We start from the raw sequence: 15,885 nt of genomic DNA, 5'->3' as shown, positions 1-15,885 counted from the left end.
TTCTTGGAGTGATCCAAAGAAGTCCAAAACACATTTTTTCCCCACTGTTTAAAGCTACTCAAGCTAAGTCTATGGTTTAAGACTACCCTTACATACTGCTGTGACTGACATTTCTACTGTGCTATGCTATAGTATTTCAGATAACGGTTAAGTTGGTGCCATTTCCCAAAATAACTAACATAGGTTTCTATGGCGATAGATGACAGCTAAGTCCAGGGGAAGTGATGACCTCTTTAGCACCACATGTGCAGATACGTATGCCCTGAAGCAGTGGTTTTGGCGTTTAGAGGGACCTCATAAAGATATGGTCTGAAACCATTGAGGGTACTAGGTGGCATCCTTTGTATAACGCATACCGGTATCACCTTCATGGAATTTAAATACTTCCCAAGGCCGTGGAACAACAGTATTCTAATGGATAAGAAGCCGCCCACTTAAGTGTTTTATGAGTCTGTGGTGGTAAATGACCTTCTCACTTTCTTTTGGTTGGGGTTTAGGTAATGAGTAGTTTAGTAGATTAGGGAGACTGTGCCTGTGTCCTTGCCTGTGTAGAGTTAAATATGCATTTGCAATCTATCTAAAGTGAAAGAAAAGACAAAAAACTAAAGCACTTTTAATGCTGTAAGAATGCTATTGTTTATTTAATTGACAAGACAAATAGTTGTTTATTTATGCAAATAAGAACATATGGGATTGCAATGAGCTGATCATACATTTGAATACAAGTATATTAGACTTATCAAACAACTGCATGCACCTTTGCATACATCCCATAGAATCATACTTGATCTTAGATATTGTGAAGTAAAAGAACAGAAGGTTGATTAAACATAAAGGCTTTGTTATATCAATTCGTCCAAAGTTTTGAAATATTGAAAATAATGAAGCTGAGCTCATCTTTCACCCACACATAGGGCTTGAGTCCTCTGTGGCCTGCGCTACTGAATTCTATTTAGTGTATCAAATGCTTTACTGTGATCATTATGTTTTTTGGTCGTAAAATATTTATGATCAGTTTGTCAGTACTTGTCGTAAAGTAGCATAATCCAACCAAACTGGGCCAACAATCTCTTGTGGTTAGTTGTGGTCAAAGTGCTCTTTTAATGTTCTAAAGAGCATTGGTTTTGGTTTTTACACTGAGACCTGAAGATTCAATCAGGAACACTTGACTCTCCCAGAATACTTCAATTTTTACTCCAATTTTGAATATAGCTACCCACAGCAACCTGATTTTCAAAGCACTGACTCCTCACACTTTGGTCTTATGCTTTCAAAATGACCCAAAACTTAATTACACACAACATCAACAGTAAAATAGAGGCCGCCCTAATGACTTACCTTCACTGGCCTGGAGTGACAATACATTTTCAACTTCTGTGACATGACTCCAATACAGCTTTTTGCAAATGAACAGCTTCATGTACACAGTCAAGTGCTCTGAACACACCAATATTTACAAAGTCGTACAAAAAGTTTATAACTCTTTCTTACTTCTCCCTACCCACTTACACTCCTTTTGCTCGTTCCCATGGAGAGTCCACCATATTTATTGCCAATTTGCCATTCAAAACCAACAGGGTATGGAAGTAGCCCGGAAGTTAGTTGTTTCTAGTGTTATAATTTTCCAACTACCAAAAAAAAAATCAATGGGATTTTGCAAAATCAGTGAAAAAAAAAGTGAATTCAAGAAACAGCAGAAAGGCAAAAACCTATGATACTAGCTAGCTACTCATTTCTGACATCAGTGTTACAAATCCCAAACACAACATTGATGTGAGCAATTAGTAGCTATGCTAACAAACAGCTATCTAGTCAACAAAGCTAGTTAGATAGCCATCTTTGTTTGTGAGCATCTATGACAAATAAGTAACCCGGTAAAAAGCTTTGGTCTCTTAAAATGGAAGTCACAAAGTTTTAGTTAGTCATATTGATAACGATAATCCTGCCCCTGATGTACGTGGTTCTAAGTTCTATACCAGATTTTTAGACCTATTTTAAGGTTTCTCCTCAATCTGCAAGCGAAGAACTACTTTTATGCTTTGTGAATACGGCTCCTGGTCTTCAATGGGCCGGTTAAACATCATGTGTAGACTGTCAAGACTGGGATCTGACAGGAGCTCTTTCAAGCTGGCATAATTGGCACCTGGCGATTGCTTTGTGGGATCTTCAAGCGCGGTTGGCGGAAATGCAGTCAGCCACAATCATTCACCCTCACAATAAGGCGTTGAAACCAATTACATACTGCTCTTGCTTTCTTGGCCCCTGGTGGCATCACACATAGTCACCTCATACACATGTGTAGCTGTGAAAGAGCATCAAACACATATCTCAAGTCTTTGGTCTTTCACCCACAGGCGGCACAGATAGGGGCAAAACATTTGACTATATACTACAGTATTCTGTGCAAAGTGCATAGGATCTTTTTTAAGGGTTACTTGAAAGCAATGTTCATCCTTTGTTGCTCTTGGAAAAAAACTGGGCTGTGTGAAGACTGATGTCCATGGATGTTGGTAGGGTTGCATCACACATTTAGCCAAGCTGGGAGGGCTCATGAGACATGCTCAAAGGCATCAATTGTAGAGTAAGAGATGGAAATCAAAGAGCAATTCAAAATCACTTGTGTAGTTTTGATTGGCAGCTCTGAAAATTGTTTTAGGGGATGGTTGCCGTGCCGCCACTGACAGCCACAATCACATGCCACTCACCAAGCTTTGACTGGCGAGGACGCAACATGTGGCTGATTATCCCCCCAGCAAAGGGGAACTGGGGAGAGGAGGCTGCTTTATCCGTAGCCAAGAGGAAAACCCCATGTTTCACAATGAGTGTACAACCACAGACCACACACACATGCACGTACACACGCACGCATGCACGCACACACACACACACACACACACACACACACACACACACACACACACACACACACACACACACACACACACACACACACACACACACACACACACACACACACACACACACACACACACACACACACACACACTCTCACACACACAACTAGAAGCTTTGTGGACATTTACACAGGCAAGCTGAGGTCCCAGTGCTGGTTTGCGGTGAGGCACAAACTAAAGATGACCTTAATGCACTGGTGATGATCTTAAAAGCTCTCCATTAAGGCTTCTTATGAGGGGCTACTCTGAGGGATTGTTTCTCCATATGGTCATCATTAAACTTTAAAGAGGGGAGATACGTCGATGCTTTGCATGGCCACTCAAAAAACCATAAGGAGACAACACCACCTGGGTCCCAAAGTCCCAAAGCCAATAGACTGACCAGCAATTACCCTCACCCACAAATCATATCTCAGTACCTCATAAATCATTATGGATGACCCATAAGACTGTCAACAAACATACTGGGATCATGAATCACCTCTGGATAAGAGCCAGTGCTATTTTGTATTTAAACATCCAAAAGAACCACAGCAGTGTTTTCCGGCTCTTTAGTTCATTGCCTGTGATGGTAATTGCATCTCCTATGATGTATGTCCTGCTGTACCTAGTGTTAAAGTATGCATTCACATTAGCAGTCTATCTGGATTTGTGGGTGACGTGCTCAGAGTTTGGAGATTTACCTGAGCTTAGATTCCATTAGGTCGTTCAGACAAGGCTTGTTTGGTTTGTTAGAGTTTGCAACATGTAGTGGAATCAGCTTAACCTGTATGTGTCTAATGTCTGTCTGTGTCAAACAGCTGGCTTGGTCAGATGGCTCACAACCTCAGTGCAGGCTAATCAGTGGCATCAGGTAAGCCATTTAAAATTGAGGCAGAAAATGGCTCCCGTTGATAAGCAGGGAAATTAAATAATTGGTGAACATGACTTTTAGCCCTTTTTGATGCAAAGTGAATAATTAACAATGGCTATAATGGCTAGCTGCCATTTTGAGCCGATTGAGGCGCTGATATAGCCATATTAATTTGCATGACAAAAACCCCACATGATTACACTATACTGGAGGCAGACCTCTGCATCTCTCAGATGTGATTCCTTTACTCTTGCTTATTCATTGTTGTGGCGACAGCACTTGTTTAGCACTTATGGATGTTGAACACACGCTAAGACAAAAGCGTTTTTTCATTAAAAGTTTAGCTTGAGCCCTGACCCCATCCTCTCAAAGGTGATGACTCATCTATTGCAGATGCTCGCTATCAAGCCTTGCAGAGCTTATGTTTTTTTTTTTTTTGAACGGCCCTGTGAAAAGGCAGTTGACTCCTGTCTGTGCTCAGCCACAGTTTGATGAATCTCAGACTTGGCGGACAGAATCCCCTCATCACACAGACAAAAGCAGGCGCTTCAAACAGTGCCTCTCATTCACAGGCCCGGACCTGCTGACTCCTGCATCAGAAACACTGGCCTTACATAATCTGGATCTGGCCAACTTGTCTTCATGTCCGCAGAGGACGCATCGGGCCTTGTCAATACAATAGAGAATAGACGCGACTGGCTCTCTGTCCCTCGGCCAGCCAAACTGTTGGGCAAATGAGACCATAAAGTCTTCTTTTAGTTTGTCCAACAGAGCACACTAGCCAGAAAGTGCTAGCCAAATGACCAGGGCATCTAAGGGCAGAGGCCTGTGGGGAATATGGTCTGACTGGAACTGTGCAACGACAATGCCAGCCAACCCACACAGGGCCCTGTTATTATTGATGACCTTATGTGCCTTATCTTTCAGGTGAAATAGTGTAATGAAATAATTTCATTTTTTCCCACTTTATTTTTTTTCTTTGCGGGGGGTTGTGAACTGGGTTTGGGGTTGTTTAAGATGGTGAAGTGAGTTTGAACAGAACTGGACAACTGAGAGGTGATAAGACATTCATCAGGTTTTCACTGACATCAGATCAAACTGCCTTCATGTGTGAATCCCTGGTGTCATTAAGGTCTTTTCTCGGCTGTCCACCACAGGTCATCTATCTTGAATGACATGATCTGACTGTGATCAGCGGAGCCACCTTAAAGCCCTGAGACACATCTAGCCTGCTCTTGCTGCTTCATGTTGTCTCTTTTCAAATCTGTCTAGTTTTTTCTTCCTTTTACTCTCCCTGTGGTTATCGTGTGTCTCTCTTTCTTTCTGGCAACGGGCATCTTTAAATTTAAGATATCCATTGAAAGAATGATAACTCTGGTCTAAACGGTGCCGAACAGAAGGGATACAAATAATTTAGTCAGAACTACTTCCCCCAGTGTAGAAAGCGTAGTGTAGAAGTCTGTCTGTCTTCAGCACAGATCAAGACATCACAGAGTATGCCCTGATCCCTTCTGAATTGCCTATAGAAAACAATTATTCTGGGATTAGCTGAATTAAACAAGGAAATGAAGGAAAATGAAGGAAACAGTAAAAAAACATGCCCCCCTCCATGTTCTGACCCAATAGTGGGTCTCCAAACCTTCCATATTGTCCTGCTGAATTTGCTGACATACAGTAAGTGGGTCATCACACCCAGGCTGGCAGAATTTGCACCATTCCGTCGACATGGTAACGACTCTGGTCAATTAAACAGGCATAGTCAAGTCAGGAAGGAGACAGAAGGCTTGTGTGTATGTGTGTGTGTGGTGAAATGCTAAGTGTTGTGTTTAAAAGGTTGAGGTTTTTTTAAAGCTCCTGGGATACCCAGGCAACTATCGGACCACCTCCCTACTGTGTAGAGAGTCATAAACATTATTGAAGACTAGGCAATACATGTCCCATTTCCACCACTTCCCTTAAGTGCTGTATCTCACCCGCACCGTTCATGTCGAGTGCCATTCAAAACTCAATTTTTTTAGCACAGTGTTAAGCAACCTAACTATTTGAAATACTGCAGTACCTGCTACCTGTTATATTGTCCCCTAGGCTTTTGTCTTCCATTTTTATTTATTTTTTGCTGGGGATTGTTATTGTTGGTGGGGCTTCAACTCCTTCATTAAGTTATCATGGAAAAGATATTCATGCGCTGTATGGTTTGTGTGTGTGTGAGGAGTTTTTATTGGGGGGCGGGGTGTTTAAAAAGAACGGTTAGAGTAAAGTCTCATCTTTCAATTAGCCACTGGCCCTTGCTTTATGGGGACATGCCTGCTCTTTTCTTCTCCTCTGTAGTAGCCATTAGATAATTACGACCTCCGACCCTTAGAGAACACAACATCCTGAGCCCACCCACCCCCTGTAGCTGTGAGACAGATGGAGAGAGTGAGTGTGAGACAGGGAGGGAGGACTTAAACAGAGGGGTGGGGCGTGATAGTGGGAGAGGGAGAAAGAGGGGGAGGAGATGGGGTGGGGCGAGAGGTGCTCCCTTTGTCACCAGGGAGATGCCTTTTTGCTCGCTTGCCGTGGGGCTACTGTCTTCCATCTGAGCCCAGTGAAACGGGGTCATGTTACATCAACACATTAGGGCTGTTGGGGTTGTTTGTTCAAACAATGGCTTTAATTGAACATTTGATTAGCTAGCTGCAGAAACAATAGGTGTGGAGCAAGAAATATATATTTTTCTGTATATTTACCAAAGACTGTTTGGTATATTGGTGTATATTATTGGTGTCTGTTATGTTTCTAAACAGAAAACCATGCAACCCACATGCACATACAACACAACCCTATAACATATCGACACTTCTCACCACATGAACACACACAGTGAAACACAACATACCCCTAGTGACATGATGCAATGGAACAGTATTGGAGTGATTGAGGCAGATAGAAAGAGATGAATGAGAGAAAAGATAGGGAGAGGGAGGAGAGAAAGAGGGTGAAAAAAAGAGAAGACGACAGCGAAAAGGGGAGAGTAGGAGAATGAGGTGGAGATTAGCAGAGTGAGAAATATGAAGAGAGAAAGAGAGAATGACAGAGACTGTGCAGAAAGAGAGTGAGCTGGAGAGAGCGAGAGAGAGAGGGAGGTAGGGAGGGATGGAAGTGTGGGGCTGTGGCTGAATAATTGATGGTGATGGCAGGCACCTCTCCGAGCAGCGCTGCGCTGGGCTCTGAATTATGGATGAGGCCCTCCTGCATGTGCTAACTCCCCCTCACCCGTTTGTCCTGCTTTAACAACACTGGCTCCGTCAGGGCGCGTAAACGCTCGGCCAACGCATCCCTCCACCCCTCCCGCAGGTGATGGAGCTCAGCAGCTCCAGAGGGTGGGAAGGGGGGGTTGAGAAATCCATTCAGTGAGATCGCCCCAGATTTCAGTTGTGCAATGCTCGATTAACTGTGAAGCAATTAGCTTGGCAGGTGAGCAGACAGTGAATTGATAAAGGGTGGTGCTGAAGAGTCCAAAGGGATGACCGGTCCTCTCCACTACGACAGACAGTGGAGTTGAGCTCGGTAGAGCATAAGAAATCATCTACAGGAAGAAGACATGGAGCAGCAAGGCAACATGGATCTGACTCTACCACGGTCTATCCCATATCTTTAGATATCTGCCATCATTAGGTCAGGGAGTTGGAAGTACATGCACACTGAGAGGATAGTGTAATGCAAAGTGTTTGACAAGACAAAACAGTTAAAACCTTTATGTAGCACTGCTGGCACAGACTTCACCTCCGAGTCAGAGGGCCTCCTGACACAGACCGACCCTCGGGTAGAAGGACCCTTGGCTTTCAGGTCACAGATTCCAATAGCGCACCTGATGCTGTTCAGATGCTCAGTGGATTAAAGCACACCTAGGTGACCCTGACACAGTTATCTTCCAGCAGTGGGGGAGTGAGGACAGCAGAGAAAGCCATGCTGAAGCGCATCCCTCAAACCAGCTGATGCGATTCTACCTTTTCTCCGGGGTAAGATATCTGGCGACCATACGGTTTAGAAAGATATAGAGAAAGAAAGGGAGGGAGAGAGAGTGAAAGGGCGTAAGAGAGGAGGAGAGACAGAGGGAAGCCAGCAGCTTCGCACTGCTGTTCCCAGCGGCACAGCATGGAATGCTGATGCTTCTGTTTCTCTCTCCAAATGCTCTTTTAACATCCAAGTCCTCTTCTCATTTGCCCACACTGTAAAAAAAAAAATCGTAAAAAAACGGTTTTTTTCCGGCAGCTGGGGTGCCAGAAAAATACCGTAAAATAACAGAAAATTACTGTACCGTAAAAATACGGTTATTTCCCGTAATTAAAATACAGTTTTTAGTTGTAATTTTACCAAGATTTTCCCTTATTTTCAGGTTTTTTAACATTAAATAACAACATTTTCACATTTTAAAACAATTAAATGACCTAGAAAAACGGTAAATAAACGTTATATTACGAACATTATTCGTAATACAACATTTATTTTCCATTTTTCTAGGTCATTTAATTGTTTTAAAATGTGAAAATGTTGTAATTTAATGTTATTTTACGGTATTTTTACTGGCACCCCAGCAGCCAGAAAATTACCGTTTATTATAATTTTTAGTGTATAGTCACTTACCAGGGCCCTGTTCGGCGTACAACTGAAGCTAAGATAATTAATTTAGCTCGCAACTGGAGATTAACTAGCTCGCTAAATGAGAACAGGCCAAGCCGGTCTGGCGACGGGCGCTAATTTATTTTAACCTCAAGTTAATTTATCTCATCAGCTAAATTGCGCGTGCACGTCCTGCTTTAAAAGGCATGAAAGGTCGATAACCAAAACCAGGATTTTTTGAACGGCATTATAGTCTAAACTCAAAGAAAAAGACTCATTGTTTTCTCCGCTAAGGCGGGATATGACCATGAACGCGTTATGAAGAATTCAAGACCATAATCATGTCAAAATTCATCACTGTCGCGAGTGCAACAGCATTCAAGAAACTGTCCATAGGCTGTCTATTTAGTGATATCTTTTCTTGACCCTATCAAGTGACTTTGGTACAGCGGGCAGAGCGTTGGGCTTGCATGCAGTAAATCGCCTGTTCGATTCCCTTCACCTTCGTAAGAATTGTAGTTTTAAATCGCTTTGAATAAAACCGTCTGCTAAATGACTAAATGAAAATGTATTAATAAGAAATTCAATAAATTGAAGCAATCCAAATAAATTGTGTTTCTTTCTCTCTTCTTATCATGCACCCACCTTACCATCCACCTCCACCATCCACCATTCACTACCGCACAAACACTAGACACGTTTGCAAAACTAAACGTTTGCAATGATGTAAGTTAAAGTAGGTAAAACAACTTTAGCCAATATCTATTTGGGTTATGTGCTCAAATTTCCTGGGATCAAAGAAAACGTTAGTATTGTGTATTAGCATGTGCAAACTAAAAATCACGTCTCAGGCTGCATTATGAAAGTTATTTCGGGTTTATCAACTGTACCAATGTCTCAACTCTACTTTAGGCTACCACTGTCGGTGGTGCAATAAATGACTCGAGAAGGTCTTCTAAATTAATTATTCCTTGTCGGGTGGATCGGTAGCGCTCATACAAGAACTCATCATGATGGAAAAATGGATCTTCTTGGCGATCGCAAAGAACTCTTCCTACGCTAATCAAACTATGACTCCTTGTCAATGGGATCCCTCCTTTTGGCGTGGGTGTGGCAAGTTTAGCCAGCTAAACTTTGCTTAGCCTGCCCTGGAGCAGGCTAGGGCTAAGCGATTAATTACCATGGAAATTGAGCAAAAGTTGCTTCGGCGAATCCGCTAAAGCGGTGTTGTCTTTTTTTAGCCTGGAGTTTAGCTCGCTAAACCGCTTAGCGAGTGTCGGCGAATAGTACCCTGATCTTTCAGCCTTTGAGAATATGCCTCTCTCTATCACTTGTTCACACACTAAATCCATTTATTGGTCTCATAATTACAGAAATGTGCTGTTAAATTAAATTACCCATGAAGATGGTAGATTAACATTGTTATACGAGTAATAATGCTTACATTTACAGAAATGTGCTGTTATTAGTTGGTTTTAATGGCATTATTTGTTTAAAAATCCTGTATATAATTTTTTATGAGATGTAATATAACAGTATACAACAATAATTTGATAAATCTTTAAAAACTAGTTAAAAAAAATGAATATTTAAAGCACTTTCAACTTAAAAAAAAACTATACTCACCTAATAACACCATAATTATTTTAATTTTAAATGGTTTAAACCAGTTTCTGGCCAGTCGGAAAAGGGGCTTAAATGAATTGTGTTTGAACAAGACTAAGCTAAACAAGAACAACTACAATTTCCCATTCTCTGTATTTTTATTCTGTATATATATAAAAAATAACTAACAGGTAACCATACAGCAACTGGTTCTGAAACAAACAAAAACAAATTCAACTGAATTGGAAATGAAAGAAAAAAAGTAAACAAAAATCCACAGACTCTTGATATCTTCTAATATAATTTCCAACTCGACTGCAAATGTAAATGTTTTTTTTCAATAAGGCCCAATACATCAGCCCTTCATCTCCAAGTGGCATAGCAATCTTGTCACTTCTTGCGACGATCAGCTACTGCTGGGCAGCTCCGCTTGGGTGTCCAATGCACACAATGCTAGGCTGGTGGCCTCTCGATGAATCAGGATTCTCAAGCAATGATGAAATGCTCGTTCTAGGCTGTAACACAAAACGTTTGAATTACTACATTATTAAACCAGCATGGGGAGGAGACCACAACACAACATCAGGAGGTTCAGTGATGCAACCAATAAGTCATAAGACACAAACATACTTGCACAAAGTCCATGAGGTAGGAAATGGCTGATTTAACACTGCAGCGACTCCATCCAGCCCCTCGTCCTGATGGCATTGGTGGAAGAAGGTGTATGAGCATCTGAAGTGCTTTGAAGCAAAGCATGTCTACATGAAAATATTAGAATCCAAATTAGATATCTACCATAACACAAGGTTAAAGTGCATATGACACCTAAAAAAAAAAGGTAAACGGCATATAATTATCAAGACTATACATAAAACATAGTACTTTGAAGTCATGTGTAAACCCGATGATTGAAAAATTAGGTTTGTACACGATTTCAAAGTGTGGTTTTCGCGACGCTCTTCGGCAAGCAGTGCCGGCTTACCTGAAACCTGAAGTCTGTGGCAGAAAATTGCTCAAAATTGCTGAATTCTTCACCCTCCATCGATAGCTGTGTGGTGTGGGAATGAATGAAGTCTACCACCACTGACATCACAGGGTCACCTGGCGGTAGACCTCATTCGTTCCCACGCCACACAATTAGCGATGGAGGTTGAAGAATTCAACAATTTTGAGCAATTTTCTGCAACAGACTCAAGCAGAGATGAGATTGAGGAAGACTTCGATCCGGATCAGTTTGTAAAGGTGATTGTGAGCATTGAGCCGTATCTGGAAGACGAGCCAGCAGAAGAGCCGAGTTCTGACAGTGATGACATAGTAGCTAGCTAGCCTCGCTGCTAATAAGTATAACGCCCCCCTCATTGAGGCAGATGTACCGTTTGCCTCCAGTCTCTTAGCTCTTTCACAGCTGTTGTTTTTTAGGTCAGCCATTCTAAATACGTGAAATACATTCCCTATTTAATGGATAGAGAGCAATGCTTCCAGCATTACTTCACAGCAAATTACTTTAGTTGTCATTTCAAGCTTGCTGGAGAAGGCACTCTTGTGCGACACACATTCTGCACCCACTTCTCGCGTACTTCCTCGTCTTTTGGAAATTTGAAAAGGCTAAAAGAATGGGAACTGACGTTCGAGCAATATGCTGCAACACACCCTGAAGGCATATTTACAACTGATCCTTAAGAAATAGCCGGTGGCTCCCTGAGAAAATGTGTTTTCTGTCAGGAAAAATGGCGACCAAGTGCAACAGAGTACCTCCGTTTAAGTAATTTAAGTTTTTTAACGCAGGGTGGTAGTGAGTCGCTTGGGAAGTCGGTAGCTCAGTGGCGCTGCATTCAAATGATGATTTTAACAAGTCAAATGTGTATATTTTTCCTCAACATATATATATATCGATTGTGAAATACCACCTTCGTTCTATTTATTAAAAAAAATTAGTATTGAGGTGTCATATGCACTTTAAGTCATCTTGAACAATTAAACTGGCTTCAGTTATTATCCATTGCATAAAAGTTATAAGTGCATTTCCCCCCTATCTTTCTGTATGCGAACCAACATACCATCACTGTTGTTCCTGGTGGTTGAAGGATTTTCCAGATCCTCAGACAACTCCAACGCAGCAACCTTCATTAGCTTAGGGATGATGTTCATCTGCCATTTGCGAAGGAAAAGATCAGCTTTCCCCTCAAACTGGCTATCGAAGTCGAACTAAGATGTACAAAGATAAATATTCAATCCAATTTATTCATTTGAATTTACAGGCTATATTTACTGAGATATTGGGGGGGGGGGGTAAGTGTTCCTTTTCATGGGTTGAAGGTAGAGAGTGGACATGAGGCATCAGTCAATAATACCAAAAATACAATGGCCCTTATTTCTGAAACAATAAACATTTGGTACATCAGTAAAATGTGGGGTGGGAAGGTAAACATCATTTTTTTTTCACTTACATATCCCTCATTGTGTTCCTGGATTTTGACACTCAATTTAGGAAACGTGGTGACAACATTCTTGTCAAGACGCACCTTGTCATCACTGGATGGGTAACTGAAAATAACAGACAGCATCAACCAAACCATTTCTAAACACACATTGAAGAGTTCAGAAGTCCACCTGACCTTTTTTGTGGTAAATTGGAAAAAACACAGCTGGCATGATTATCGTATAGTAGGCACTGAGAATATTTCCCTTTATATCATACCTACATTTTTAAGTTTTTGCACCTGAACTCTTCAATTAGAAACATGTATTGCCATCAGTTATACTCACACTTCACATGTATTGACTAAAATATTAATTTTAAGTATGAGATATATAAGAACAACTTCCACTCCACTGTCAATACTTTTGAATCTCACACTTTGACAGTGTCGTCAACTTACAATCCTCATCTCTCCTCAAGATTGCTGACAGCAACCCTCACAAGTAGCACCCTGTTTTTTGTGCATATGGTACCAGATTTCTCATATTCTGTGAGTATGTTTGGAGCTTTTGATTGAATTAGTACTTTGAGTACTCCAATCCACTGTCGTCCAGCCTGTCATGGGAAGGTAGAAAATGTGTCTGTCTTGGCAGGGGAGGAGGCTGGAGAAAAACAAAAACCAAAGCAAAAATGTATGAGCCATTGGTGCAGTTTAAAATCCCTAAACAAACATTTAAAACACATATTTTCAACAGGACTGCAACTCGAACAAACTAAACTTAAAAGGCATTTCACAACCAAACAACACAATAACATGTAATGCTGGTGTGCCGTGAGACTTTTTTCCCCATAGAATACATAGATTGTGCTTCGAGAGAAAAGGGTTTGGGGAAAACTGATTTCCACCACTGGCGTTGCCCCTGCTCTATGGTTACAGTGTTTCCCCTACAATGATATTAGGGTGGCGGCCCGCCCCCCCAACGGCCCCGCCCGCCCCCCCTGGAAGGTCAAGTAAAAAAAAAAAAAAAAAAAAAAAAAAAAAAAAATTTTTTTTTTTTTTTTTTTTTTTATAAATATAGCGCCAGATCACAAAATAAGTCATTTAAGGTTACCTTTACCATAAAACATGTAAAATTATACTTATTGACTGCTGTCATTCAAAGAAACACATGAACATCATAATTCATTTAAGTGTTTGTGTCCGTGTCCGCCGCCGCAGCGCGCCGCGCCCCTGCCGCCGTCCCCCTCCCCCCCCCCCCCTAAGCTGTAAACCTAGGGGAAACACTGGGTTATAATATAAAATGGAGCAAACTAGCCAGCACGATATGCTAAATAGCTAGCTTTAAAGCTATGGCAAAAGAGTATCTATGATATGTGCTTAAAAGAGCCTTCGTCATTAGAAAACGCAATATGTTACTAGCCAGGTTTTTACTTTCTCTCACTCTGCATGTTTTCAATAGCAAATACAAAATGCCAACCAATTTTACAGATTAAATTATCCAGGTTGGCTAGCTAGCTAACTTGAACTGTACATGTTACCTTAGCTAGCTACTATGGCTTACATTACCTTACGACTACGAACTGAAGGTTGTCAGTGCAAGCTAGCTAGTCAAAGTTAGCCAGAGCCTCATATGGTGTTGGCTACACTCACATTACGTCCCCCATTCAGCACACCAACATGACAGCACGACAACCTATACACAATGAGCCTTTCATCGTCCAATACAATGCCAGGGTATTAAACGTTTTATTTTTGAGAACTCAATTAAAGTACAAAGACATTTACCTTTAGTCTTCTGCTGTCGTGTGTCTTGTCAGTGTTGAAACTCCGTGGTAACCAGTGCAAGAATGTTCTATTTGGGCGCGCGCAGACCCTACATCGGCCTCAATGCGGGAGGCGTATGAGAGCATAGACATAACACATGTATATGTCTATGTATGAGAGCATAATCTGTATGCTAACGGTATACTTTTAGCAGAGAGGCTAGCTAGCTTAAGCTACTATGTGTCTTAATGGAGTTTTGGTCTACGCGAAATCAGCAACCTAAAATAATATTTGAGAGCTTCAGTTAAGACCACCAATACTGTGCACCATCCGTGTTGCACATAAACAACTAACCGAGTCAATGTAGACGTATAAAAAGTCGTGTAGATAGCTTAATTCACATCAAATATTTCCCACTAACAGGCTACACGCCGCCATCTTTGTTCAGTTTCGATATTTTTGAGTGACTCACTCTCAACCAATCAGAATGCTTGATTTCATCTACCCGTGTTACAACAGTAAATATACGTATTTCTAATGGGTTTTTTCTGTGTAAAACAACAGAAATATTCTGTGTTTTTACATTTACAGTGATTTCATGTTATTTTACATTTGTCATGTAAAATCACAGTTTCTTTTTGTAAAATGAATGGTATTTTAAAAATACAGAAAAAAACTGTAAAAATAAACAGTAAAATTCTGTTTTATTACATTTTTTTTTTACAGTGCAGGCGGAATAGCTCAGTGATGTTTCATTCACATAGTATGTGTTCCATTTGTTACTTATCTATACTATGACAATTACTATACAGTACAGTCACAATTACTCCCTCATACACTTGTAATGCAGTGATAGCTCAGTTCATTAACCATCTTTACTTCTAAATGAACCTCTGAGCACTGCAGTTTATGAGAGGTTGTGAGTGGATCATAAAACCTAAAGCTTCAGCAGTAAAATGCCATTTACTGTAATGAGTGTGCATTGTGAGTGTGTCGAATAGGAGTGTGCTGCAAACAAACTATCAGATATCACAAATACTGAAATAAATGCACGAATAAGGGTATGAAGCCAGACTAGGCTGAGTTTAACCCTCATCAGAGGACTGGTCTTGACAGCTATTTGTTGTCATTCCTCCTGCTGTTCTGCCGCAATTAGTCCAGCTCGGTGTCAATTTAAGAAGAGTACAAAGCAATCAACACAATATGGGTTCCTCTCATTCACACATTTTAATGAGTCTCTGGCATGTTGGCAGCGTAAGTTCTCCCCAGCAGGAGTTAAGGCAGGCACAAGTCATGGCAGGCACGCTGGAGAGTTACCATGGTTTCCGGTCCTCTCATCCCCTAAAAAAATGTTGTTCAGTTCAGTTCAGTTGTTCAGTTCAACACAAGCAATTGATAGTATAAAGCTAGTATTTTTATATTGTATGAACCTGTTGAATGGAATGTAAATGTTTTTGTAATGCTAATCTACTGGTAGAGTAGTATGTGCGTTAAGATACAGCATAGGCTGCATTGCCTCACTTTCAGCGGCCTCACTCAGCTGTGGTACGGTGCATGGAGACTGGTGCTATTTTAGGCTTTGGTTAGGATCTTTCCAAGTCTCCACGCACACATACCAAGTGTACCACCTTGCTTCCTTTTTTCAGTGGGAGACTCAGTGATGCATCTCCTCCATGGTCCTGAGCCAAGCTGCCCAAAGCTGGCCCGGTGAAAAAGGCTGGCAGGT

At 41.2% G+C, this 15,885-nt stretch overlaps 1 protein-coding gene and 1 long non-coding RNA gene across 3 annotated transcripts in view; one reads left to right on the top strand and one right to left on the bottom strand.

Moving 5' to 3' along the window:
* gpm6ab (glycoprotein M6Ab) overlaps positions 1 to 15,885 on the top strand; it is a 65,038-nt gene that overhangs the window by 33,091 nt on the left and 16,062 nt on the right. The window lies entirely within an intron of this gene.
* Positions 10,256 to 12,997, bottom strand: LOC308364704. Its single transcript, XR_013968632.1, has 5 exons — positions 12,855 to 12,997; positions 12,423 to 12,519; positions 12,033 to 12,180; positions 10,606 to 10,733; positions 10,256 to 10,490 (listed from the first exon to the last, which is right to left on the bottom strand). It is a non-coding gene; the product is annotated as an uncharacterized lncRNA (long non-coding RNA).

This window comes from Sprattus sprattus (assembly GCF_963457725.1).
Source record: "Sprattus sprattus genome assembly, chromosome: 4".
Taxonomy (NCBI): domain Eukaryota; kingdom Metazoa; phylum Chordata; class Actinopteri; order Clupeiformes; family Clupeidae; genus Sprattus; species Sprattus sprattus.
This window is presented reverse-complemented; position numbering and strand designations above follow the sequence as displayed.